The 25116-nt window shown below is 43.6% G+C and overlaps 1 long non-coding RNA gene and 4 other non-coding genes across 5 annotated transcripts; all 5 read left to right on the top strand.

Annotated features, from left to right (window-relative positions):
• Positions 1–8367: 8367 nt before the first annotated feature.
• Positions 8368–8439, top strand: TRNAE-UUC (transfer RNA glutamic acid (anticodon UUC)). Its single transcript has one exon. It is a non-coding gene; the product is annotated as a tRNA-Glu (tRNA).
• Positions 8440–10639: 2200 nt separating this feature from the next.
• TRNAF-GAA (transfer RNA phenylalanine (anticodon GAA)) lies at positions 10640–10712 on the top strand. Its single transcript has one exon. It is a non-coding gene; the product is annotated as a tRNA-Phe (tRNA).
• Positions 10713–11479: 767 nt separating this feature from the next.
• TRNAD-GUC (transfer RNA aspartic acid (anticodon GUC)) lies at positions 11480–11551 on the top strand. Its single transcript has one exon. It is a non-coding gene; the product is annotated as a tRNA-Asp (tRNA).
• Positions 11552–12218: 667 nt separating this feature from the next.
• On the top strand, positions 12219–24791 carry LOC146839688 (uncharacterized). The gene is made up of 3 exons (XR_014980698.1): positions 12219–12331; positions 20309–20359; positions 24463–24791. It is a non-coding gene; the product is annotated as an uncharacterized LOC146839688 (long non-coding RNA).
• On the top strand, positions 12602–12673 carry TRNAE-CUC (transfer RNA glutamic acid (anticodon CUC)). The gene has a single exon. It is a non-coding gene; the product is annotated as a tRNA-Glu (tRNA).
• Positions 24792–25116: the final 325 nt, after the last annotated feature.

Raw genomic sequence — 25116 nt, 5'->3', positions numbered from 1 at the left:
TCCAGCAAGTTGATTACCTTGGGCACTCGCTGTCCAAGGAGGGAAGACAGCTTACACCCGACCGCATCCAGTTAATTGCCAACATGCCACCACCTAAGACACAAAAGGAGGTGCGGGCTTTTATAGGTCTCACTTCATACTGTAGGCAGTGGATCCCTCAATATGCATTTCTAGCAAAACCACTCATTCAGTTGACAACACAGGAGGCAGCCACATCGACTGTCCTCCCTTGGACTCAAGAACATACGCAAACCTTTGAAAGCTTAAAGAAAGCTTTATGCCAAGCACCTGTTTTAGCAACACCATGTTACAGTAAGCCTTTTACACTCTTTGTTACAGAACGCGAAGGTACTGCCTTGTCAGTACTCACTCAGGAACAAGCAGGATCACACAAACCATGTGCTTATTTTTCTAGTACATTAGATCCCGTAGCTCAGGCTCTTCCTGCGTGCCTGAAATCAGTGGCAGCAACAGCTTTAGCAATCAGACAAAGCGATGCCATAGTGTTAGGACATCAATTGACAGTACAAGTACCACACGCAGTAGAGGTTCTCTTGAACCGCACACAAACACAACACTTGACTATAGCAAGACTCACCGGTTATGAATTAACATTGTTTCAGCCACACATAGAAATCAGACGTTGTAATACATTAAATCCTGCCACACTTTTGCCAGTAAATGGAACAGATCCATTAGCACATGATTGTATTGAAGTCATTACCATCACGACGAAACCCAGACAAGACTTGACAGACATCCCCTTATCAGATCCGGACCTAACATTGTATGTAGATGGTTCATGTATGAGAACAAGTACAGGAGAGTTAGTGGCCGCTTATGCAGTCACAACAGACACTGAAGTCATTGAAACCAATTGTATTAACACTTTGTCAGCTCAAGCAGCAGAGCTCATAGCTCTGACACAAGCCTGTATTCAAGCCAAAAATAAGAAAGTCAACATATACACAGATTCACGTTATGCATTCGGAGTCGTCCATGACTTCGGCGTACTGTGGCGAGAGAGAGGTTATTTAACTTCTCACGGTACCCACATCCAACACGGACCCCTCATTCAAGCTCTATTAGACGCAATTCATCTACCTACTGCAATATCGATTATGAAATGCAAAGCCCATACAAAAGTTACCGACATCATTTCTCAGGGTAACGACCTAGCTGAAAGAACAGCTAAACAGACTGCTCAGAGTCAGACTCATACAACTGACACGACAAAGACAATAGTTCCGACACCAACACATTGCATGACAGTTAAGGATCCCGCCCTTGATGTAATTGACATACAGACACATGCTACACCAGAAGAAATAAAGAAATGAACTGAATTAGGAGGGATCCAAACGGATCAAGGATGGATGACGAAGGAAAAATCCATATGGTTTCTTCCCGATTCCATGGTTCAAGTCATCATTAACACAATACATAGTCCAGCACACCTAGGAGAAAAAGCTATGCTAGACAGCATTCAACACATTTGGTTCAACAAACACTTGAGAGCAGCAGCCAAACAGAAAGTACGTACTTGTATGATATGTTGTCAGTTTAATCCAGGTAAAAGCATTCCCGTAGAGCAGGGTGGATTTCAACCTCCTGATCACCCTTTTGAAGTCCTCCAGATGGATTATATCCAGATGGAACGATGTCGAGGATTCAAATATGTTCTCGTAGTTGTCTGTGCTCTTTCCCGTTGGACAGAAGCCTACCCGGTTTCAGATTACACTGCCCCGACTACTGCCAAACAGCTAGTTCGAGAATTCTTCCCACGGTACGGTTTGCCTCGTATCGTATACTCAGATAACGGCCAGCCATTCTCATCCGAACTAATGAAACACGTTTCACTTCTGTTAGGTTATCAATGGAAATTCCACTGTGTCCGACATCCCGAGGCAGCAGGTCTCGTGGAACGTCATAATCAAACTCTGAAAATTAGATTGTCCAAAATATGTAGAGAACAAGGTGTCGATTGGATAGTAGCCTTACCTGTTGCGCTCTTTTACATGAGAATGGTAGCACATTCTCGAACAGGGCTATCCCCTTATGAGGTGATCTTCGGTAGACCACCAAATATGTGGGGGACGCCTATACCTCGTAAAATCACTGATGTTGACTGTAATATGCTGACAGATTACCTGGCTTCCTTGATGTCTGCACTACAATCTTGTCGTTCACAGGTAGCTGCAGCTTTTCCCGATAACACTGAGGTGAAGCCCCATGACGTGGTTCCAGGTGACCTGGTTCTTGTGAGGAATTTTGACCGGAAGACCCAGCTGGAGCCTAGGTGGCAGTCGCCCAAGCTCGTCCTGCTGACTACAAGGACAGCCGTGAAGATTGAGGGACGTAAAGGGTGGTTGCACTCGAGCCATATCAAGAAATTTTATGGACTACCGTCCGATGTGAACACTCGGCCCTGTATTCCCTCACAGACAGACTCAAAGCTCCCCTTGGTTGAAAGGTCGGAGAACGAACTCTATAAACTGAAACTCAGGTCTAGCAAGTCAGACAATTTGATTGTTTAAGTCCTCTCCAAGGTGAATCGGTTGAATTTGTCTCTGACATGTATCCTCTGGACCGAAATAGAGAGAAAAATAGACAGATACAGCTTAAAAAACATGCGTACTGTAAATCGCTTCGTAGTCACTGCATAGTGACATTATTAATTTTGTTTTTTCTAAGTCTTCTGATCATCATTTCTAGTGTATTGCTACATATGTATTACCCTATTTCTAAGCGTGCTTACAATGCTACTGCTGAACATTCTTTTAGCGAATTACCTCCGCATGAGTTGTCTTATAGATTTGCGCTGCGCAACAACACTTTTATTAGTATGTTACATCATTCCCATCAGACCAGCAATGCTACCAATTGTTGGATATGTGGCCGACTCCCTCCCTATCAGAACTATAAGGGAGTTTTGCCTCTCTTTCCGTATCCATTCACACACAATGGCTCCTGTGGAGCATGGTTTAGTTTGATTAATTCCCTAGATTCAAATTCCGTAGTTTATCAAGACAACTGGGTATGGGGAAACCTGAACCTAGTTTTGCTTAAAGTCTGCTACCCTAACAAGGAGGGACTTCCCAAAAGAACAGGAACTGATCTAGAAAATGAAGTATATGGATTAGGTAACTTTACACTTAACCTCATGATTCTGAATGTTGAATCCGAAGCTACACCAATCTTGCCCGCTATGTCAGTATTTCCAGTTAAAGGTGAATTATGTGTAAGAAAGAATGGTTCCATACACCTGGGCCATAGTAAATGTACCACTGTGATAAAATTCAGTGATCAAGGCAAGTCTACATTCAGAGCTTCTCGTCATTCCTACTTCATATGTGGCCAGACTGCATATATACGTTTACCTCTAGATTGGGATGGTACCTGTTACATAGCATTCCTTCTGCCACCTGTTTTCCTAGCCCCTCCTGACTATCACAGAAATACCCATTTAGTACACAATAGACAGCAGAGAGATCTCCCGATTGTCGATTACACTGAAACGGCATGGGAGCAATACACAGATTTCAATAAAGGTTTCTTTCCCTATATAGGTACAGTCACTAATAGTAAACTGATACGTAGATTAACTAGAACCCTTGAAGCAGTAGTGAATGAGACTACTTCCGCCCTAGGCAACTTAACAGAGGAGCAGTCTGCGATGCGGATTGTTGTGCTTCAAAATCGTCTTGTCCTTGACGTCATCCTGGCCGATAGGGGCGGAGCTTGTAGGGTCATCGGATCAAGTTGCTGTGTTTTCATACCAGAAAACTCGCCGTCAGTATATAAAGCCATAACTCGCCTTCATAAGATTATAAGCCAGATACACCAGAGTCCAGGCACCTGGACTTGGTCCGGTTGGTTCTGGAGCGTGTTGTCAGCCTGGGGATGGAGGATTCTATCCTTCCTAGGTATTGGCTTTCTCCTATTGTTCAGTTGCTTCTTATGTCTACAATGTGGGCCAGCGATTTGTGGTCTGTGTGCCACATCGTGTATCCCGCCTTCAAGTTTTCGTTCAAGATCCCGGAAGAAGAAAGAAGAACAAATGATGCTATATGAACAGATTGATGGATTGATGAAGATCGATATCTCCTGAGGGTCCGTAGGGGACAAGGAGGGAATGAGGTAATATGAATTTTATGATCAGTTATGTCCCCTATCTTAGACCCCAACGGCTCCATGTACATGCTACAAGTACATGTATGTTCCCTCCAGTTCCAGTTATGAAGACGCAAATACATGTGCGTCCACCATCAACATGTCCTCTTTCAGATCCGCCATGAATGAGTCGGATATTCCGTTCCTAAGTATGAAAGGCCACCGACTTTATGTGGTTCACTTTCCACATTTTTACAGTTCAGGCGAGTAGGCCCTGAATTCTGCCATCAAGCCTTTTCCTGCCTTCTACCTCTGAAAGCTCCAGTCCGAGCCCGCATCTGTATCCATGAACTTTGTCCTACTCCCTGCGCGGCTAACGATGCCTGATCCGGCCCGTTGCCTGCCAAAAACTGTATTTCACCTTCAAGATTATCTGCTCCGCTCCTCATCCGATGCATTCCTGTCTAGTAGTTTAGGTAAACATTCTTCCAGCTACCGAGCAAAGGGCCAGGCCTCACTGTCCTCACACAAGTAATTCATAGCCCCTGTTACTATGGAAGATTCCTGCCCCCTCACATCTCATGTAGACACTTAGACGCTTGCACACGCACTAACAGTCAGTATAGAATAGATTCCGTCCGAGAGACCTTTCCTTTTGGATAATACCGTTCTTTAAACATAAGATATTAGATATGATTTGGGATTAGGTTGACATGACCCCTCAGACTTCTGTCTCCACATGTAGAGCTAAATGTCAAGTCCCCTTCACCCTCTAGTTGCACGTCAATCACACGTCATGCGGCTGCACACGCATCTCTGTCAAGTATTTCTGCTGACATTGCAGGATTCTCTTATGGATCCACCCACTTGTGACATCATGTTTAATGACGTTTCTAGTTACGCCTATGTTTACGCCTATTTTCATTACGTATGTGTAGTATTATCTGTATTATCAGCTGTTACGCCTCCTGCATCTGTCTTAATGTAATGCTTTTCATATAAATATCTTTACTTGTCAATAATGTATTGCCTTCCCTTCCTGAACCCTCGTGGTGATGGAATTTGATGCCTATGGTTCGAACCATAATTCCTTTATAGAGGAATAAAGCCTTTCAGAACCTCTAATACCACGGATTCTGCCTCTTATTTATACTGAGTTATTCTTACTAGACTTTACCGCATAAAAAATAGTACCGGTAATAAAATATTTACCACATGGCCACACGGATCTCCGCTGAAATGAGTGGAGCCTCCAGCTCCTCAGCATGTGAGTCTGAAATAGTAGGAAGTTCGACCTCTGCCAGAAAGCGAGTGATTGCTTCTGACATGTCTAGAGGGGAAGCAGTGTATGGGTTAGTGTAGTATTCTCGGAATGTGTGATTAATACCAGCTTGGGAGGTGGCCAATGTTCGTTGGGCATTAGTTATCGCCAGTATCGGGGTTATTTGAGGTTTAATCAATCGCGCTAAAAATGTGCTAGCTCTATCAGCTCCTGCGTGTGTGCGAAGTGTGTACTCTTGCAAGTCAATCGTCCTTAACCGTTCCAACAATCCTGCATACTGTATCCTGGCCTCTTGTACGCCATCTGCCCCCTCCTCACTTATTTGGGCTGCTATCTCTTTCGCGTGCAGAGCGCCTTCTAGTTCCGCTATATCTCTAACCGTCTCACTCCTAATTCCCACCAGGGACCCTATGGCGACACCCCACATTGTGACCTTAAAGGCCTCCCATTCTAATGATCTGGTCGTGACTGTGCCCTCAATCTCCATAAATATGTGGTAATGGCTGTAGTCAGTGTGGCTCGGAACACCTGATCTTCCAAATGTATCGGTTGCAATCGCCATGCGGAGATAGGTGCGGGGAAGCGATCCCAATTTAGCACTAATTCTATGGGATTATGGTCCGATATAGTCTTGCCCAAATAATTACATTGCTTAATGGTCGGGGACAAGTCAGGTGTACATAAGAAGTGGTCTAGATGGGTATGTACCTTGTGCGGGTAGGAATAAAAGGAATATTCTCACATGTTGACATGCAGGGACCTCCAGATATCCAGTAATTCCCATCCCTGCACCCATCGCGTTAAAGCGGCCGCTTGTGAGTGAGCCGTCGTGTTCAGTAAGGGGGGATGAGAGCGATCTAGTCCTACATCAAGCACTGCATTTTGGTCCCCTCCTAACATCCATGGATACTGCGACCAGTCCGAGAGTGCCCGGGAGACTCGTGATAAAAAGGCCTCTTTTTCCACATTTGGAGCATAAATGCAACCCAAAACCACCTGCCTCCCATCCAATGCTCCTCGTATAAATACATATCTTCCTTGGTCATCTATATTACTCTCACTAAGGGAGAAGGGGATTCCCGCCCGTATCCAAATTGCAGTTCCTCCAGAAAAGGCAGAATAGGCCGTTGCGTAAAGTTGCCGCTTCCACCGTCTCTGCAATTTCATAGTTTCTGAGGGCACTAGGTGTGTCTTCTGGAGATAGACTATTTGGGCTTTACGGCGATGTAATTGCGCAGCTATTCTATGCCGCTTGCGCATCATGCCCATTCCCCGAACATTCCAGGATACAATAGTAAAAGATTTGGCAGTCAACATCATAAGGTCCAAAAAGCGAGACCTATTGGCTTTGCCAATGCTTGTTATGTCTTGAAACTTGCGCCGGGCCTCCTGCACCAGTGCCGTGAAGTCTGGGTCTAGAGAAAGAGTCATTCCTTGGTACAGCAGATTTTCCACTTCCCTAGCCTTTCTCATCGCGACATCTCTATCATGATAATTCAGCGGGCGCGAGATGATAAGACGAGGGGGGGTGAGCGCCAGGAGCAGATCTGGGGGCCAGGGACCGAAGAGTCCGCTCCACCGCAAACGGAGTTGAGAAACAATCTCTGCCAAAGGTGTCTCCCAATGAACGTTCCACATAGGTTTCCATGGGGCCGGTATTGTTGGACTCGGCCACCCCCGCTATGCGCAGATTGTTTCCACGCCTCCGTGCTAGTGAGGGACTCTGCAGTGCTTTAGTGAGGGACTCTGCAGTGCTTTATTGAGGAACATAGTGCAGTGATTTAGTGAGGGACCCTCTGTAGTGCTTCAGTGACGGACACTGTGCAGTGATTTAGTGAGGGACACGATGCAGTGCTTTAGTGAGGGACACTGCAGTGCTTTAGTGAGGGACACAGTGCAGTGCTGTAGAGAGGGACGCTGTACAATGCTTTAGTGAGGGACACCATGCAGTGATTTAGTGAGGGACACCATGCAATGATTTACTGAGGGACGCTTTACAGTGCTTTAGTGAGTGACACTGTGCGTGTTGTGAAAACGAGTTACAATTTAGGAATTTGCAGAAAGTATATGTATTAAGCGAGGTTTTGTGGGCATTTATTAGAATCACCACCTCCTTAGTAGCATCCTGCATAGATTTAAAAACAAAAACATTGAAATGTGCGCAGGATTGTAGATTTCATAAAATGTCCTTTCAGTAGTAGGTAAGAAACCCCGACCACGAAGGGACTCGAACCCTCAATCTTCTGATTCGAAGGCAGACGCCTTATCCATTAGGCCACGCGGTCACCGTGGGAAACCACCGCAAGTGCTACTCGCGGCTACTGGGAGCATCCGTGGCCCTTGGTTACTGTCCACGGAGTGCGGAGAGAGGACTCTCTGGGCGCTGCACCTTCTACTCACAAGTACTTGTGTACAGGCGCTATGTGTGTCCGCTCCACACCGGTGCGTACTTTCCCCCGCTCCTAGAGGATCAGAGGTTAGGTTTTGATAACCCGTCCTTGTAGTGTGTGTAGTATTTCTAAATGGGGCTCTTCGTCACCTGTGATCAAGATCACAAGGGCAGTTTGTTGACTTCCGCTCTCCTGTGTATCCGTTTTGTCTCTATTCTTTTCTTCTAAGTCTGTGTTTTTCTCATTCTTTTCTCTGCCTATCTTATTCTTCTTTTCAGCCTCAGTGGTTTAGGTGCTCGTCGCCTCTGTGTAGATTCCTCCCTCGCTGACCCTCTTTCTTTGCTGTTTCCTTCCTCCAAGGCGCGTGTTCCTGCAGCAGTCTGCGTGTTTTATTCCTGTACAGAGCGGAAATGACCAAGCTGATCCCACACACCCTGACTCAGAGCAGCTGAGTTTATCTCTATTCTTTGCTATTCTCTTTATTTAGAAAGTCGTGGTGCATTCAACACTGAGAAACACACTACGAGAGGATACGGTCATTTGCACTACAAATGATCTGAGCCCAGCCAACACCGACACGCCTCCCATATGGTCTAGCGGTTAGGATTCCTGGTTTTCACCCAGGCGGCCCGGGTTCGACTCCCGGTATGGGAAGATATATTTTTACTGTTACATTTTTAAGAATACAAAAGGTTTACACACATTTTACTTTATTTTATTTCCACTTCCTTCACTCTGTATGTTTATACCTTCGGCATATTACCCAGAAACCACCGCGTATAAACCTAACTGATCTCCACACCCCTTTCCTGCACTGTTGTAAGTGTAAAAGTGAAGGAGAGTTTCACAAGAGGAGCCGCTGATCACTTCTTCCTCCCAGAAGCGCCTTGAGGTTTGTCTTCTACCCTCCATCACCCATCCAAAGAAGGCACCGCGCAGACCACGACAAGGGTGAACAGTCGCTTTTTAAGGAAGGAAGGGCCCTGTCACGTCGCACACAATAGTATTCACAGAGGGGGCCTGGTTTGTGTTTATTGTGATGGTTTGGGGAACCTTCAGACCTCTAAGATATTGGGGGATGTTGATCTCAACTAAGAGACCCCGGAGATTTACAGGAAATGACGAAAATAATCAACACAATCAGCAATTCAATCAGAAAATTATAGATCCGACTAGCGAGGAGAATGTGGGTTCAGAAATTCAATAATGTATATATACTTATTGCATTTTGGGGGACAGGAAAACTAGAAATGACACAGGTGAAGGTGCACAGGCGATCCCACCAATATAGCGCTCAAGGGGGAACCCATAAGGGTAGCGCTGATGGGTTTCTCCACAGTGCGTGGCTCATCAGGCGGGCAGGGCAGCATAGGTTTATACAGCTGCCTGCCCTTGGATCGCCCGTAAGATAACCCACCATATTGCATACTTTTGTATGGAATACACCTGCAGCAATATTTCCCAAACAAAAGTTGTGTTGTGTATTTATTTATGCATGCATACTCTGTTGTGGTAAGGGTGGGGCCTGGTGCCATAATGGGACTATGACACAGGTGAAGGTGCACAGGCGATGCCACCAATATAGCGCTCAAGGGTGAAGTGAAAAAGGCGGGTAGTTTGTTACACATGAAGATGGCGGTAAAATCAAGTATTCTCCACTCTACAAACGTGTCCTCGAGGGTTTGTGGGAGTCCAGGGGCAGTGGGAGAATCCTCTGGGCTTGAACAGCTTCGGATGTTCAAGATACTCGTCTTTAAATTGATAACATTCCTCTTGTGGACAGTGTGAGAGGGTAGAAAGTGGGTTTAGAAGAGTGATGGTGTGATGGAACCTTACCGGACACAGACTCGCGTGTAGACAATCTGAGAGGCAATGAAAATGCATATATCAAGGGTCCACTCTGGTCCCTGCCAGCGCCTGGAAACTCCCACAGGTGACAAGAAGCGCTCTACAAATCTACTGATTGATTGATAAACATGAACCCCTGAGCTGGAAAGGGCACTCAGGTTCCATAGCGCTTCGAGAACGTGCAAATAGTGGAAATACGCTGCATACATGCAGTCCTGCACAGCCATGTGCTGCTCGTGCTGAAAAAACGTATTTTCTGCCTGTCCAGCACTGAAATTAACAAGATATTATCATTATTCACAATTATACAAAAGTTGTACATTGTCACCAAGAGTGAAGTGATGTGATTGGAAGAGTCCCGATGATGGGGGGTCCGCAGTGATGTGAGGAGGGTTTTATGGATTTTATGGAAGATGTGGTATAAACTGAATTGTGTTTTTAATGTTTAACACTTTATCATTGGATGGTTTATACGTTTTTACGCTGGAAATAAACCTATTTTGAAAATAAAACAGCAGCTTGATGTAGGGTATTCTGTAAAGTGATGGACTTTAGCCCCACTTCCCCCTGCAGGAGCAGGATCCTGTTTGTGGTCATGTGTGTGTTCTGTGATTCATGGTCCAGGGAGGCACGTGCCTCTGGGTGTGAGTTCAGAGCAGCCGCCCAACAGACCCATTGCTAACAACATCCACCCATCACAGGCGGGTCCCGGTGCCAGTGACGCTCGATGGCTCTTTAGGGTGGGGGCAGTTTTACCTGCCTGGACTTGGTTGAGTTTTGAGAAGAGTCACGGCGTCGATGACGTCACTGCTTAAAATGCCAGCTGCGTGTCTGGTCTTCAGTGCTGGGAGGAGAGCAGCGCCCCCCAGCGAGGCTTCTCTCAGTGTGAGGGCGGAGGTGATGAGAGCCCTGGACGCCTGGTAATAACCCCTGTAAACTCACCAATAATGCAGGAAACCTCCAGGGTCTGTGGAGCCAGAGCGGCCACACGCTGGGAACAGAAGCCGCCGAAATAGCTCAGTTGGGAGAGCGTTAGACTGAAGATCTAAAGGTCCCTGGTTCGATCCCGGGTTTCGGCAGATACCTTTTGTTTGAAACATATTACAATCACTACTGCATAGTTAGACTTGAAACCCTCTAAAACTTGGTAAAATAACACAACATCAATCGTGATTTCTTCCAGGTTCCTTATTTTCTTTATTAACACACGTTTTACGCAATCCTACTCACTGTAAATCTTACAATTTAGAAAATATTCCCCAGCTCTCCCCCCCCCCCCCTCCCACTCTTCATTTCACGTAGCTCCCACGCCTCTCAGCCGAGCCTTCATAGCTCAGTTGGTGGAGCGGAGGACTGTAGAGCAGAAATTGACATCCTTAGGTCGCTGGTTCAAATCCGGCTCGAAGGACTTTTGCAAACTCTTAACTTTTTTCCTCTGCTTCACAATAGAAAGCGCCTCTTTCTCGGACACTCGCACACCTGGGCTTTTCCTGCCTCCTCTCCTCAACTTTACACCCCAGCTCCCTCCTCCTACTGGGGGCGGGGGGCGCTGAATCCAGGCCGGGCCCCCTCTGAAGCAGCCCTGGGAGCTGGTTGTGGAGACTCTGGCATTAGGTAATGCTGCTGAGAGCGCTGCTGAGAGCGTCTGCTAGGAGGTGAGAAGGTTGGTGAGAGGGAGTGTGTATGTTTGTGTGTCTTTTCAGGGAGAGAGAGTTTGTGTTTGTTGAGCCTGTGGCCCCCTGTGTTGGTGTGAAGGAGCTGGGAAAAGAGATAGATCAGTCACAAGCAGGACGGGGTGGGTTGAAGGACACTCAAGGAGCTGCTCAGCACAAGGCAGCGCATCGAATCCTCGTTAGTATAGTGGTCAGTATCCCCGCCTGTCACGCGGGAGACCGGGGTTCAATTCCCCGACGGGGAGGGTACATTTTTTATATTCCGCCTATATTTTGAAAGTATGACGAGGGGTCATTTATTTTAAATGTCATCTATAACGTGACACTCCTGCGATTGAGTACTGACGCTTTTCATTAAAGACATCATCTCCTATAACTAAAAGATTTTCTAATGCAATCACATACATTTTAAGATCGATGACGGCCAATTTTTAACTGAGACACTTTTAGGGAAGGATTGCAGCCTTTTCATTTTAAGCTTCTGTGTACTTTCTTGACAAACAGAAACGTGTAATGGAGGGTTATTATTTACATAAAAAACAAAGTTTCTATGCAATAAATAAAATGTATCTAAACATGTTTTTTTCACGCTAAATAAATGAAATGATGGGGCGGGCTCTGACAGAGTGTTTAATATGAAGGCAAAACTTTGTTATCTTTATAAACTTAATGGTTTACAACTTACAGGCGCATTGTGGAAGCAAAATTACCACCGACCCGGAAGTGTCCGCCCCGCCGTCCTCATGAGAGATATTATATTATTACCAAGGCCCAGGCATTACTGCCAGGTCCGATTATAACAGTGTATTCTGGGACTTGTAGTCCCGTTTCTAACTCTCTAAACTGAGGGCGAGGGGACCCAGCATCCAAAGCAAAAAAAAACCTGGGTTGGGTGAAGTGCCGGTGCTCGGATCTGGGCTCACTTGAGAGCTTTGTCCAGCCCTTGGACGAGCTGCAGGGGTCGCTGAGAAGGTCTGCTGCCCACCTGCAGGGTCCCAGAGAAGATGTGCTGGCCTCCTAGAATGGTAATTGTTTTTTTCCCTCTTGCTGTTTTTCCTCTCCAGTTGTGTGTTATGACGGTCTCGTACATCTTCGGCATTTAGAAACTCTAACAGATTTCTGTGCATTTCATGGTGTGCCTCAAAGTAGTGTGTTTTCTGTGTCTGTTGCTGTTTTATTAAGTTTAGTAAATACTAGCTTGAGAGTGTTAGCATGATATGTATTCTTAGTACAAAGAACCTACACGCATCGTCACAGTGTGTCATAAAGAACCTGCTTTTACGCAGCATATGCATTCCCTGGTGGTCTAGTGGTTAGGATTCGGCGCTCTCACCGCCGCGGCCCGGGTTCGATTCCCGGTCAGGGAAAGGGTCATTTTTCTGTCTTTTAGTGTATGTTTGTTTTTTATTTTGATCATATCCTAACTATTTTCTCGAATTGTCATTATTATTTGTTTTTTTTTTAAATCAGAAGTATTTTATTAGATACATTTTTCCTTTAGGTGACACAGTAAGCACTGATAAAAAAGTGACTGCTGGTTCACAAAGCTTATTCTTCACAACAGATGTCCTACCATTTGGAATAATCCCTTCAAATGTAGGTGGTGTGTTTCTTTTCAATTGTGGGCTTTGCTTAGCGAAACACCACATAAATGGGCACCTCATTGAAAATCAGGCAAACATGGAGATGTTTAACCAGAGCAAGACAGAAACAATTCTATGTCAGGAAACGGAGGCTTCTGATTATGCTTCTCTCTTAATTTCTGACATTTACAGCAGCAAATGAAACTTTAAACTACATAACCCATCAGGCACAGCATGCCCTGTCTCCACCAATCACCTCTCACCCCCCTAGGGCATATAACTCCTGTCCTCAGAGATCGTCCTCTTTCTTTGCTGCAGCAGCAAGGCAAGTACATCTTCATTTACATTATTTACTGGATACGCAATGTTTTAAAGCAGTGATTGTTGGTATTGTGCTGATTGTAAGCCGTATTGATTGTGGATTTGCATGTTTGTGGGCGTGTAGGGGTGCAAGAGTCCATTCCCAAACGCGAGCCACCGTCGACACACCTAGCTGACAGCCCTAATGTGACAAAGCACACAATAGAAAGGCCTCACCCTGAGAAATCAATTCACTTGGAACGTAAAGTACTGGATCTTTGTTTGCTTGTGAACAACCTGTGCATCGGCTCCAAAACACACGTGATGCCCCAGTCCCCCCAGCCTGTGTCGTCCCAGAGTGCCCCCCCAACCAGGCAAATGCCATGACACATCACTCGGCTCCCCTAGATCCTTTGTTGCTCGAGTCACCTGCGCCATGTGGACCCAAGTGAAACATGTACCAAACATCCCTATGAAGGTCTCCCCCCCCACCCATAGCAGTACCACTGCCCCAAACTCAGGCCCTTACCGCGAGTGTGAGCGCCCACCAAATCGCGCATAAGGAATGGAATCTCGGGTGCAAAACAAAGGGTGGGGGGGGGAAATGTGTCTGTACTTAGTAATAACATTTCCCCCGGAGTTGTGTAGCCACCATAGAATAGTGCCGGTATGAACATTACCCAAATTGTATTCCAAGACCCTGCCATGGCCCTAATGCCCAAGTTGGAAAAGGAAAGACTTATTGCATCTAACGCCACCGGAATGCACGAAACTGGGAATTACATGGCCCGCGGCGCCTGACTAACAGACACACAGCTGCAATGCCCGACCCAAGCTGGCTCAAAGTAAAATCCTGGGGCCGGAACCAAACACCTGCATGGCAGCCGTTAACTGCACATAGCTGTCGCCCCCCCTCTGAGTGGAAAAATGCGATGCAACTGAACCAATACTGACACATAACAGCTGACCAATATACCGAGGAGACTGACTACATCCCCGGACCCAGATCGCTTTCCATTGCCGATCCCCTACCTTCCGAGAAGTGTCCCTTAATCCTCATGTCGGAGCCGAAAGGGGCATGCTAAGTTAAAAAGTGGTAACGATTCCCTAATGTTCCTCGTTAGGAACTGGCCAAGCCAGTGCTGCTCTGCCATGGCAAACATCGTAAATGCATAGCCTATTACCCTTATTGTATCAGCCGCACTGACTGTGCCCTCACTGGCAGAGCCTGTTAATATGTTGCCAAGGCAACCGCAGCGCGCCAAGCTTCATCGCTTGCAGCACAAAGAGCACTAGTCCTTTACCCTATGCCCTATATCTGCCCGACACGCAACTAGCACATGCAATGGCGTCACTATAATACAAGTAAATAACTTTGCTTTCACAATTCGCTAAAATTGCAAAAATTCGCAATTTTTAGGTGAAAGCCCACTAATACATTGCTGCCTGCCTAAGCTCCTATTTTGCCCCAACAATTGCCTTGAGCTCGTTGCAAGGCTGCAGCATCCTGTAGTCCCAATACAGGCCTCCCATCCAAGTACTAACCAGGCCCAACCTTGCTTGACTTAAAAGCAGGACCCTGAACGTCCAAGTACATGAGGAGCCGGCTGCGTGTAAAGTGCATCGACGAGGACAACAATCGTGCGCACAACATGAAAGAAGTTAGTTCATAAAGCAGCAGACACGCTCTGCTGCGCATCGTACCTGCTGTGCGTTGAAAGCGACTCCAGAGTATAAAATGCAACTCACTCTCGCGGTAAACGAGCCACGCTGTGGCAAAAGTGCAGAACTTTACACACTACCTATAGCTGTGGGCCCGCTAAGTGACACACACCCCTGGTTCCACAGCGTCACGGACATCTCCGCCGGGGTTCCGTGGGGGGGGGGGCTATTACGCGCCCAGATGCCCGGGCTGCCGGTCGGGCCTAGCCCCGAGTAGCGAGACCATAAGTACGCCTGTTCCAAAGCGCCGCCACAAGCACCGTATAAATTACATATTGAGGGGCGCCCCCCCCCCCGAGGTAACAACTAGTTTGCCCAGAATCACAGGATGTGGACCCGACCACGCGGGGACTGTGACGGTCACCCCGCATTGATTGCGGCAATCTGTGGGGGGGGACTGCAGGTCTGGGCTCTGTTTCTGCAACGCCGGGCAAACGTATTCGCATTGCACACTTATCCGGATCACAGGCATCCTGTGTGTTGTGTAAACACCGGCCAGCGCTGCTCTGCTGCTAACACAACAGATGCAGAGCGCCTGGCCTAGACTGCAGTAAATCATCAGTTTAGAACACCTTACACGACTCACTACCGGGAAATACAGCTATACATCTCAAACTCAACATCGTTCTGAAGTCTTTTCGCACTCTATGTGCTAACCGACTTCAGTGTATATAGATACTACATTTGTCCTATTTATCTCTGAGGTGTTTTTTCATGCTTTTACGAAAAAGCACTGAGAGGCAGCCCAGGCGCATGCGCCTTTGCATAGGAGCGATTTACTATAAACTGACAATAATTACAGCTATTGTTATTGCTAGACATCTCATGCACCAGCCATCTTAGATGCCACTCTCCGATACCAAGCCCCGAGGCGCCCTCTGCCACCTTCCATCGCTCAGTGCCAAATCCTGGTACAGAGCGAGTACAAGTGGAGGGGAATAGTTTCATTTACCAGGCAGTGCAGGGGCGTACATCATCTTCATTACTCTACGCTTTGTGGGGATTACGTCTGCCTTCTCATATCCTACACTGTGCCTCTAAATCTTCACAACTAGCACCTCCGGGGCCAAACACAATCGGCCCACATGGCTTGTGAGCCCACCATAATATTATATTTGCATCTTAAAATTAGCGCGAACTCGACTGGAGCGCTGTGTAAGCGCACCAAAATACATACTAGACCGGCTGCCCCCAGTGCCTTCATGCGGCACTAAGGCGGCCGCCCTGTTAGGGGGCTGCTGCGCAACCCCCCCGGGCAGCCTTGCATATAACTCCGTGTCCTCAGAGATCGTCCTCTTTCTTTGCTGCAGCAGCAAGGCAAGTACATCTTAATTTACATTATTTACTGGATACGCAATGTTTTAAAGCAGTGATTGTTGGTATTGTGCTGATTGTAAGCCGTATTGATTGTGGATTTGCATGTTTGTGGGCGTGTAGGGGTGCAAGAGTCAATTCCCTGGTGTGGAGCGGGACGGACGAGGGATCTCGTCTTCAAGAAAGCGTCCCCTTTCTATTTCTACCCAGCTTGCGCATGGGTGGATAGCCATTCAGAGAGAGATTCTTTGCCTTATGAGCACCAAATGAAGGAGCGGTTTGTGGAGGCCCTTGACAATCATGTTCAAGACTCAGTCAATAGGGCATTTATTAGGGCTTTACAACCCTTTATGAAACCCCTGAAGAACTATGGGAAACATGCACTGAGAATCTCAAGGGGAGAGTCCCCAGCCCAGAGTGTGCGTCTGGGTGATCAGAGCCTGGCAAGAGAGAGGCCTGCTTTCAGCTCGTCAACAGAGGTGTTATCACAGGTTGCGTCATCGGTCTTTATGGACCACGGATATGGGAGTTCATTCCCATCGGGTTCTCGGGACAGCACTTCTCAGTCTAGTCTGGGAGCTGTAGATGACACTCCCTCATCAGCACATGACACATCAGACTCCGATAAAGACACAGAGAAAGCGGGTTCGGCGCCAAAACGCAAGAAGAAGTCCCATATCCTTAATCCAGAAACCCCTAATAAAAACCTGTTATTCGACCTGAAGAATATTCTACACCCAAGGTCCACTGAGTGGGTGCCATGTGTGGAGGTAGCACTTATGTTCAAGTAAAATGAGCGCGAGGGGCACACTCTAGGATCGGAATGCCCTAGACCTTCCCTACTAGGAAAGGTTACTGATACCCCAGAGTTAGATCCGAATATGCAACTTTTATAAGGGTTTAAGAAGGGTTTAGATAGAGCTTGGAAAGGGTGCCAAGACAGACGTGACAGGACGACTAACAAAGATTTTAGATTTGGCAGTGAGGGCTAAGGAATCCAGTGCTAATTTGGATCCAACAGAGATTCTGGAGTGGGCACAGAGAGCTTTATGCTTCCTTGGCAATGCCAACTGCGCTCCATCTACCGAACGCAGGGAATCCTTTTTGATGAGTATTGATCCTCAATTGGTACAGCTGGCTTCTACGGAGGCAAGGCCCTTAGCTAATGGGCTTTTGTTCGGCAACAAGTTGGTCCATGACTTAGGAAAGTATGTAGCTACCTTTTCAGCCCTAGATAAGGACCAAACTTCAGTCAAAAAGGTGTTCCATACTGGCCTTTTTACCGGGCTGGATGCTTAAGGAGTCTAGTGGCTGGCTGAGGATACTACCAAGCCTCCTGAAGTTGCGACAACAGGGGTCGAGGGGGACAGACCAGTTCAAACTTCTATCCCACTCGCAACAGAGCTGGGAGAGGTAGAAAAAAATCGAGGAGGTTATCGAGGCGGTAACAACAACAATGCCAGCGAGACCTCTTATGCAGGTAAGGCTTGTTCAACCCGAAGTGGTGTCTGTGGGAGGCAGAACTGGGTTGTTTCTTCAGAATTAGGAATCTATAAAGCAAGACCCTCAGGTACTCCAAACGGTGCAGGGTTTTCAGCTAGATGTTTACCCCTTCCCAAAACAAAATGGTCACCCTCATCCTCTAAATTTTTCCATAACAGAGAGTTCTTTCAAAGACGACGAGGTGACGGCTTTATTGAAAGAAGGGGCGCATGTGGAGTCAAGTCCTCTCCCACACGGTTATGTCAGCACTTTTTTTCTGGTGTCAAGTAAGATGAGGGCTTCCGTTTGGTCCTTAACCTCAGAGAATTCCACACTTGGATAGTGTATCGGCGCTTCAAAATGGAGGGCAGACATTTGTTGAGGGTCCTGTTATTGGAAAAAGATTGGATGGTGCGTCTCGATTTAAAAGAAGCGTACTTAGCAGTACCTATTTTTCCTCCTCATCGGAGGTTTCTCCAGTTCCAATGGCGACAACGATGGCTCGAGTTCAGAACCATGCCCTTCGGTCTCTCCTCCGCCCCTTGGTGTTTCACCATGTTACTGAAACCAATGATACAATTTCTGAGAGAGAGATGGGTTCACCTGATCATCTATTTGGACGATGTCATGATTATGGCACAGAGCCAAGACCTGGTGCTACTTCCTTTACCTTAGACGAGACAGCTCCTTCAGGACCTGGGTTTCGTCATCAATTCAGACAAAGCGATCCTGATTTCAGTGCAATCGATGGAATTTCTGGGTTTTCAGGTAAATTCGATATTCACGCAATTACTCCTTCCCCCTGAAAAAGAGGGTGGCTATCAAGAAGGAGTTGAGGAGAGTGCTTGCCTCTCAGACTATTTAATTGAGGATGTTGGCTCACCTAGCAGGTCTCCTAGCATCATCTATTCAGGCAATTTTCCAGGGCTCCTGCAGCACTAAAGATCATGCATCTGCGCAAGGGTCTGAGTTACTCAGAACAGATTTCACTATCAGACGAAGCCAGAACAGAAATTTCCTGGGGGCTGCTGCACATGGAGGCTTGGAACGGCAGGCCATTTTTGCATCATGCCCGGAGGTGGTGATAGAATCGGATGCCAGCCACTGGGGCTGGGGAGCCCGATGCGGATCAATGAAAACGGGAAGCAGATTTTCCCCAGCAGATCTACAATTACATATTAATTGTCTGGAGCTCCTAGCGATTTCCTTTGCAAATCGGACACTGTCACCTCAGATATCGAGTTGTTGCATTCACCTGAGCATAGACAATGTGTCAGTGGTGAGATACATCAATCGATTGGGGGGCACGAGATCACGCCTGTTGGCGGAGATAGCCATAGATTTTTGGCATTACTGTACTCAGCACCAGAGCTCTGTGATGGTGGAATATATTCCGGGCAGCTCCAATGTGATAGCGGATTGGAACTCCTGATTTCTTTGGGATTCCAGCGATTGGAGACTGCAGCCCAACGTGTTTCAGCAATTGAATCAGAAATGGGTTCCATGCTCAAAAGATATATTTCCGTCACTCCTGAATACGCAGTTGCCCCAGTTTACAGTTGGCGACCGGATCCTCAAACGCTCAACTCAGACACATTTTTACAAACATTAACGACGGGCACAATGTATGCCTTTCCCCCATTCGCCATGATTCAGAGGGTGTTGGCACAAGTCTGCCGACATGGGGCATAATGAATATTTATCACCCAGTATTGGAAAGCACCATCATCGTTTCCGGTAACGTTGACATTGACTTGTGCTCTCCCGGTAGGTCTTCTGTCATTTCCAGAGATATTACAGGATCCGGTGGGGTGTCCACCTCCCTTGGTGATGCAGGGCCTCTCATGGCCTGGAGACTTTCTGAAGACGCTGGCAAGTGCTGGAAGTTTCGCAAGGCGCACTGTTTTTCCTGTCACAATCTATGGGCTCCCGCTATGCACAAACAATATGATTCGGCTTGGCGTAGATGGATTTGTTGGTGTGGTGAATGACAAGTGGAACCCATGGGATCCAGTATACATATGATTGTGAATTTTCTTTCCGATATTGCCAGTCGGAGAATGGCCTATATGACGGTCAATAATTTCCATTCTGCAATTTCGGCAGGACTCCCCCGCATTGAAGGGAAACTGGTTGGGGAGCATCCCTTGATTTATAAGTTATTGAGAGGTATAAGATTAGTGAAACCATCAGAGCGCAGATATTCTACTCTGTGGGACGTAGATGTAGTACTTCGTTTTATCAGAAGCTGGCCGGCAAATGAAGGTCTTTGACCAAAACCGTTGTCAGCAAAGCTTACCATGTTATTATGCCTGATTTCCTGTAGACGCGTCTTGGACGTACGAGCTGTGGATTTAGCAGGTAGAGTATTTAGTCCTTCAGGAGTTTCTTTCACTATTTCTAAACAAACTAAAACTAATTCCAAGTGTGTAAGTTATCCGGCTTTTCCACACCATAGTAAATGGTTCGTTGTACAATGTTTGAAATGTTATGAGGATTGTACTTGTGAATTTAGAAGTGATGTTGCAGGTCAGGGTGTTTAGCCAAAATATCGAGTTTTAAATTTCGACCTACAATAATATTGTGTTTTTAATATCGTAGGTACAGAATATCGAAGTCAAGAATATCGATGGACAGAATATCGATCCCAAGGTAAGTAATATCGAAGTTAATAATATCGAAGTAATTAATATCGATGTAAGTAATATCGTAAGTAAAAATTTCGATGTCAATAATATCGATATTTATTTAGTGTAATGTCATTTAATATGTATTTTATTTGTATGTTAAAGATTATTGTAATGTATTTTAATACATTTAAAAATAAATGTTTAGAGATTAATAATTATTTTACATTTAATTTAGCGTTTTAGTATCAGAGCGGGTTGTGGGTTTATAGGGGAATAGGGTGGGAAGTAATTTAATTATAATTAATGAATTAATATGTATTGTTTAATTGGTATTTATGATTAATTGGTAATTAATTATTAATTGGTAATTAATTGATTAATTAATTGTTAATTAATTATTAATTGTAAAATTATTTTATTAATTGGTTAATTATATACATTATAATTAGTTCATTATTAATATTTATTTATTGTTATTGTTAATTAATTGTTAATTAGTAATTAATTGGTGATTTAATTTTATTAAGTGATTGATTCATAATTAAATTAATTATGTGAATTTTTATGTGTAGTGGGTTGTGGGTTTATAGGGGAATAGGGTGGGAAGTAATGTAATTATAATTAATGAATTAATATGTATTGTTTAATTGGTATTTATGATTAATTGGTAATTAATTAATAATTGGTAATTAATTTGATTAATAGATTAATTAATTTTTAATTAGTTATTAATTGTAAAATTATTTTATTATTTGGTTAATTATATACATTATAATTAGTTTATTAATAATATTTATTTATTGTTATAGTTAATTAATTAATTGTTAATTAGTAATTAATTGGTGATTTAATTTTATTAAGTGATTAATTCATAATTAAATAATTATGTGAATTTTTATGTGTAGTGGGTTGTGGGTTTATAGGGGAATAGGGTGGGATGTAATTAAAATAAAATAAATAATGATATATTTTATTTATTTGTAATTATTATTAATTAATTGTTATTAGTTAGTTAAATATAGTAAATATAAATAATTGATTATTGTATTTTATTTGTTGTTATTGCTAATTAATGTATTGTTAATTAATAATTAATAGGTGAATATTTGTAATTTCGTAGTTAATATGTATTAATAAGTCAATTAATAACTATATTAATTATAAAGAATGTATTATTAATTGTAAATAAGAGATAAATTGATATTTAAATCTATTGTGTATTTTGTATGTGTAGTGTGTTGTGTGTTAAAGGGGGAATAGTGTGGGATGTAATTTAAATTTATTTATTTAAATATTTATTTTACATAATTGGTATTTAATAATAATTATTTTTTTTAAACATTGTTAACATGCAATTTTTTAATAAGAAATTATTGAATTGGTTATAATGTTCATAGAATCACTATGCTATCTAGTGCTTTCCCAACTGTTTTACTATCTTGAGTGGGAATAGTAATTTTTACCCCTACGCTATCCAGCGCTTTCCCTACTGTTGCACTCTCTGGAGTTGGAATAGTAATTTTTACCCCTACGCTATCCAGCGCTTTCCCTACTGTTGCACTCTTTGGAGTTGGAATAGTAATTTTTCCCCCTACGCTATCCAACCTTTTCTCTACTGTTGAACTGTCTGGAGTGGGAATAGTAAATTTTACCCTTACGCTATCCAACACTTTCCCTACTATTGCACTCTCTGGAGTTGGAATAGTAATTTTTACCCTTACGCTATCCAACACTTTCCCTACTATTGCATTCTCTGGAGTGGGAATAGTAAATTTTACCCTTACGCTATCCAACACTTTCCCTACTATTGCACTCTCTGGAGTTGGAATAGTAATTTTTACCCCTACGCTATACAACGTTTTCCCTACTGTTGCACTCTTTGGAGTTGGATTAGTTATTTTTACCCCTACGCTATCCAACGTTTTCTCTACTGTTGCACTGTTTGGAGTGGGAATAGTAATTTTTACCCTTACGCTATCCAACACTTTCCCTACTATTGCACTCTCTGGAGTGGGAATAGTAAATGTTACCCCTACGCTATCCAACGTTTTCACTACTGTTGCACTCTTTTGAGTTGGAATAGTTATTTGTACCCCTACGCTATCCAACGTTTTCCCTACTGTTGCACTGTCTGGAGTGGGAATAGTAATGTTTACCCTTACGCTATCCAACACTTTCCCTACTATTGCACTCTCTGGAGTGGGAATAGTAAATTTTACCCTTACGCTATCCAACGCTTTCCCTACTATTGCACTCTCTGGAGTTGGAATAGTAATTTTTACCCTTACGCTATCCAACACTTTCCCTACTATTGCATTCTCTGGAGTGGGAATAGTAAATTTTACCCTTACGCTATCCAACACTTTCCCTACTATTGCACTCTCTGGAGTTGGAATAGTAATTTTTACCCCTACGCTATACAACGTTTTCCCTACTGTTGCACTCTTTGGAGTTGGAATAGTTATTTTTACCCCTACGCTATCCAACGTTTTCTCTACTGTTGCACTGTTTGGAGTGGGAATAGTAATTTTTACCCTTACGCTATCCAACACTTTCCCTACTATTGCACTCTCTGGAGTGGGAATAGTAAATGTTACCCCTACGCTATCCAACGTTTTCACTACTGTTGCACTCTTTTGAGTTGGAATAGTTATTTGTACCCCTACGCTATCCAACGTTTTCCCTACTGTTGCACTGTCTGGAGTGGGAATAGTAATTTTTACCCTTACGCTATCGAACACTTTTCCTACTATTGCACTCTCTGGAGTGGGAATAGTAATTTTTACCATTACGCTAACCAACACTTTCCCTACTGTTGCACTCTCTGGAGTTGGAATAGTAATTTTTACCCCTACGCTATCCAACGCTTTCCCTACTGTTGCACTCTTTGGAGTTGGAATAGTAATTTTTACCCCTACGCTATCCAATGTTTTCACTACTGTTGCCCTCTCGGGAGTTGGAATAGTTATTTTTACCCCTACGCTATCCAACATTTTCCTTACTGTTGTTTTTGTTGAAGTTGGACTAGTAGTTTTATTGTGTCTGATATTTAATATGTTTTGTAATATTTTAGCTATTGTAATATATAATTAATAATAAAAATTATTCAAATTAAAAATATTGATTATTATTTGCTATATGTAATTATTTAATATTTATTAATGTTATTGTTTTATGTGTATAGATGTACTGGTAATTTAAATAAATATTTAATAATTTATATGTTACAGAAATTATTATTAAAAGTAATTATTAAGTAAGTGTATATGTTATATATTATATATATATGTTTAATTAAAGTTTCATTTAAATATATATATTTATTATACATTTTACATATTATAAAATATATTTAATTATGTTTCTTTGATTTATAAGTATTATTTGGTTTATTTTACATATATTTTTAAACTAAAAAAAAAACGATATTTTTGAATTACGATATTTTTGACATCGATATTAAATTATCGATATTTTTGTACTTACCATGTTGTAGATAGGATGTCGATATTCTTGACCACGATATTTTTGTTGCGATATTTTTGTAGGTCGAATTTTTGTCTTTCGAAATTATGTCATACAACCACAGGTCAGTTATTGATTTCTCTTCAGAAACCTTTTCGAACAGTCTCTTCTGCGACTTTGGCTAGATGGGTCAAATGGTTATTGAGTGAGGCCGGGATTGATGTCTCGGTTTTTGGGGCTCATATAGTGAGAGGAGCCATGGCTTCTAAAGCCTTTGTGACTGGTTCTTGTTTGGAGGACATTATGACTGCGGCGGATTGGTCGTCTGATTCAACGTTTAAAATATTTTATCATAAACCTATTATGGATTTGGCAACTAATGTGGTGGAAAAACTTTAAAACTAGCATAATCAGAAGCCTTTGTTTCCTGATATCGAATAAAATTAATTCTAGCTTACGCGTCAAGAATTTTCAAATATATTAAGGAAACGGAGGCGAACATTATCCCACCCAAACAAATGTTATTATAAATATTTAATTTTAAAAAGTAGCTGAAATGTCATGATTTAGAATTGACAAGTGTAAAGTGATTACAGATACCCACCCTTGTTAATGTAAGCCTGAAGTCAAGAGGTATTATGGCCTTGATTTTCTTTTCAGGTGCAGAGGACAAGACAACCTGAGTTTGGATCACCTGATTTGCTTGTTATTGAGAAGGCAAGAATTCCTTCTGTTGAAGGTCCAGATGACGACGTTCAGTCAGGAGACCAATGGTTCTGAAGTTATAGTTCTGTTTGGACTGTTCGCAAAGAAAGAGGACGATCTCTGAGGACACCGAGTTATATGCCCGGGGGGGTGAGAGGTGATTGGTGGAGACAGGGCACACTGTGCCTGATGGGTTATGTAGTTTAAATTTTCATTGGCTGCTGTACATGTCAGTAAAGAAAAGAGAAGCATAATCCTCTCCTCCGTGTCCTTAATAGAATTGAAAATTCTTGACGCGAAAGCTAGAATTTTTTTCATCCTCCCTGAACACACATAGTAGCAGCAGCAATCGCGCAGAGGGTGAGATCCTGTAAGTAATTGTTCACGCAAACAGCCATGGAACCATGGTTTATTTGGACTATAGATATATACCAACATATGTGTATTGCTTGGTATACACATGTATAATAATTATGTTTGAACATGTATATAGGTGACTGCATAATAAGTAAATCTTTTATCATAACTATTGATCTACAATTGCTTCACTATTGAATTACAAAAAATAAAAACAAATACATTAATTGAAAGTACAACAACACTTGAAAG

This window comes from Triturus cristatus, chromosome 4_1 (assembly GCF_964204655.1).
Source record: "Triturus cristatus chromosome 4_1, aTriCri1.1, whole genome shotgun sequence".
Taxonomy (NCBI): domain Eukaryota; kingdom Metazoa; phylum Chordata; class Amphibia; order Caudata; family Salamandridae; genus Triturus; species Triturus cristatus.
The sequence above is the reverse complement of the archived record's forward strand: the minus strand, read 5'-3'. Positions and strand labels throughout refer to the sequence as shown.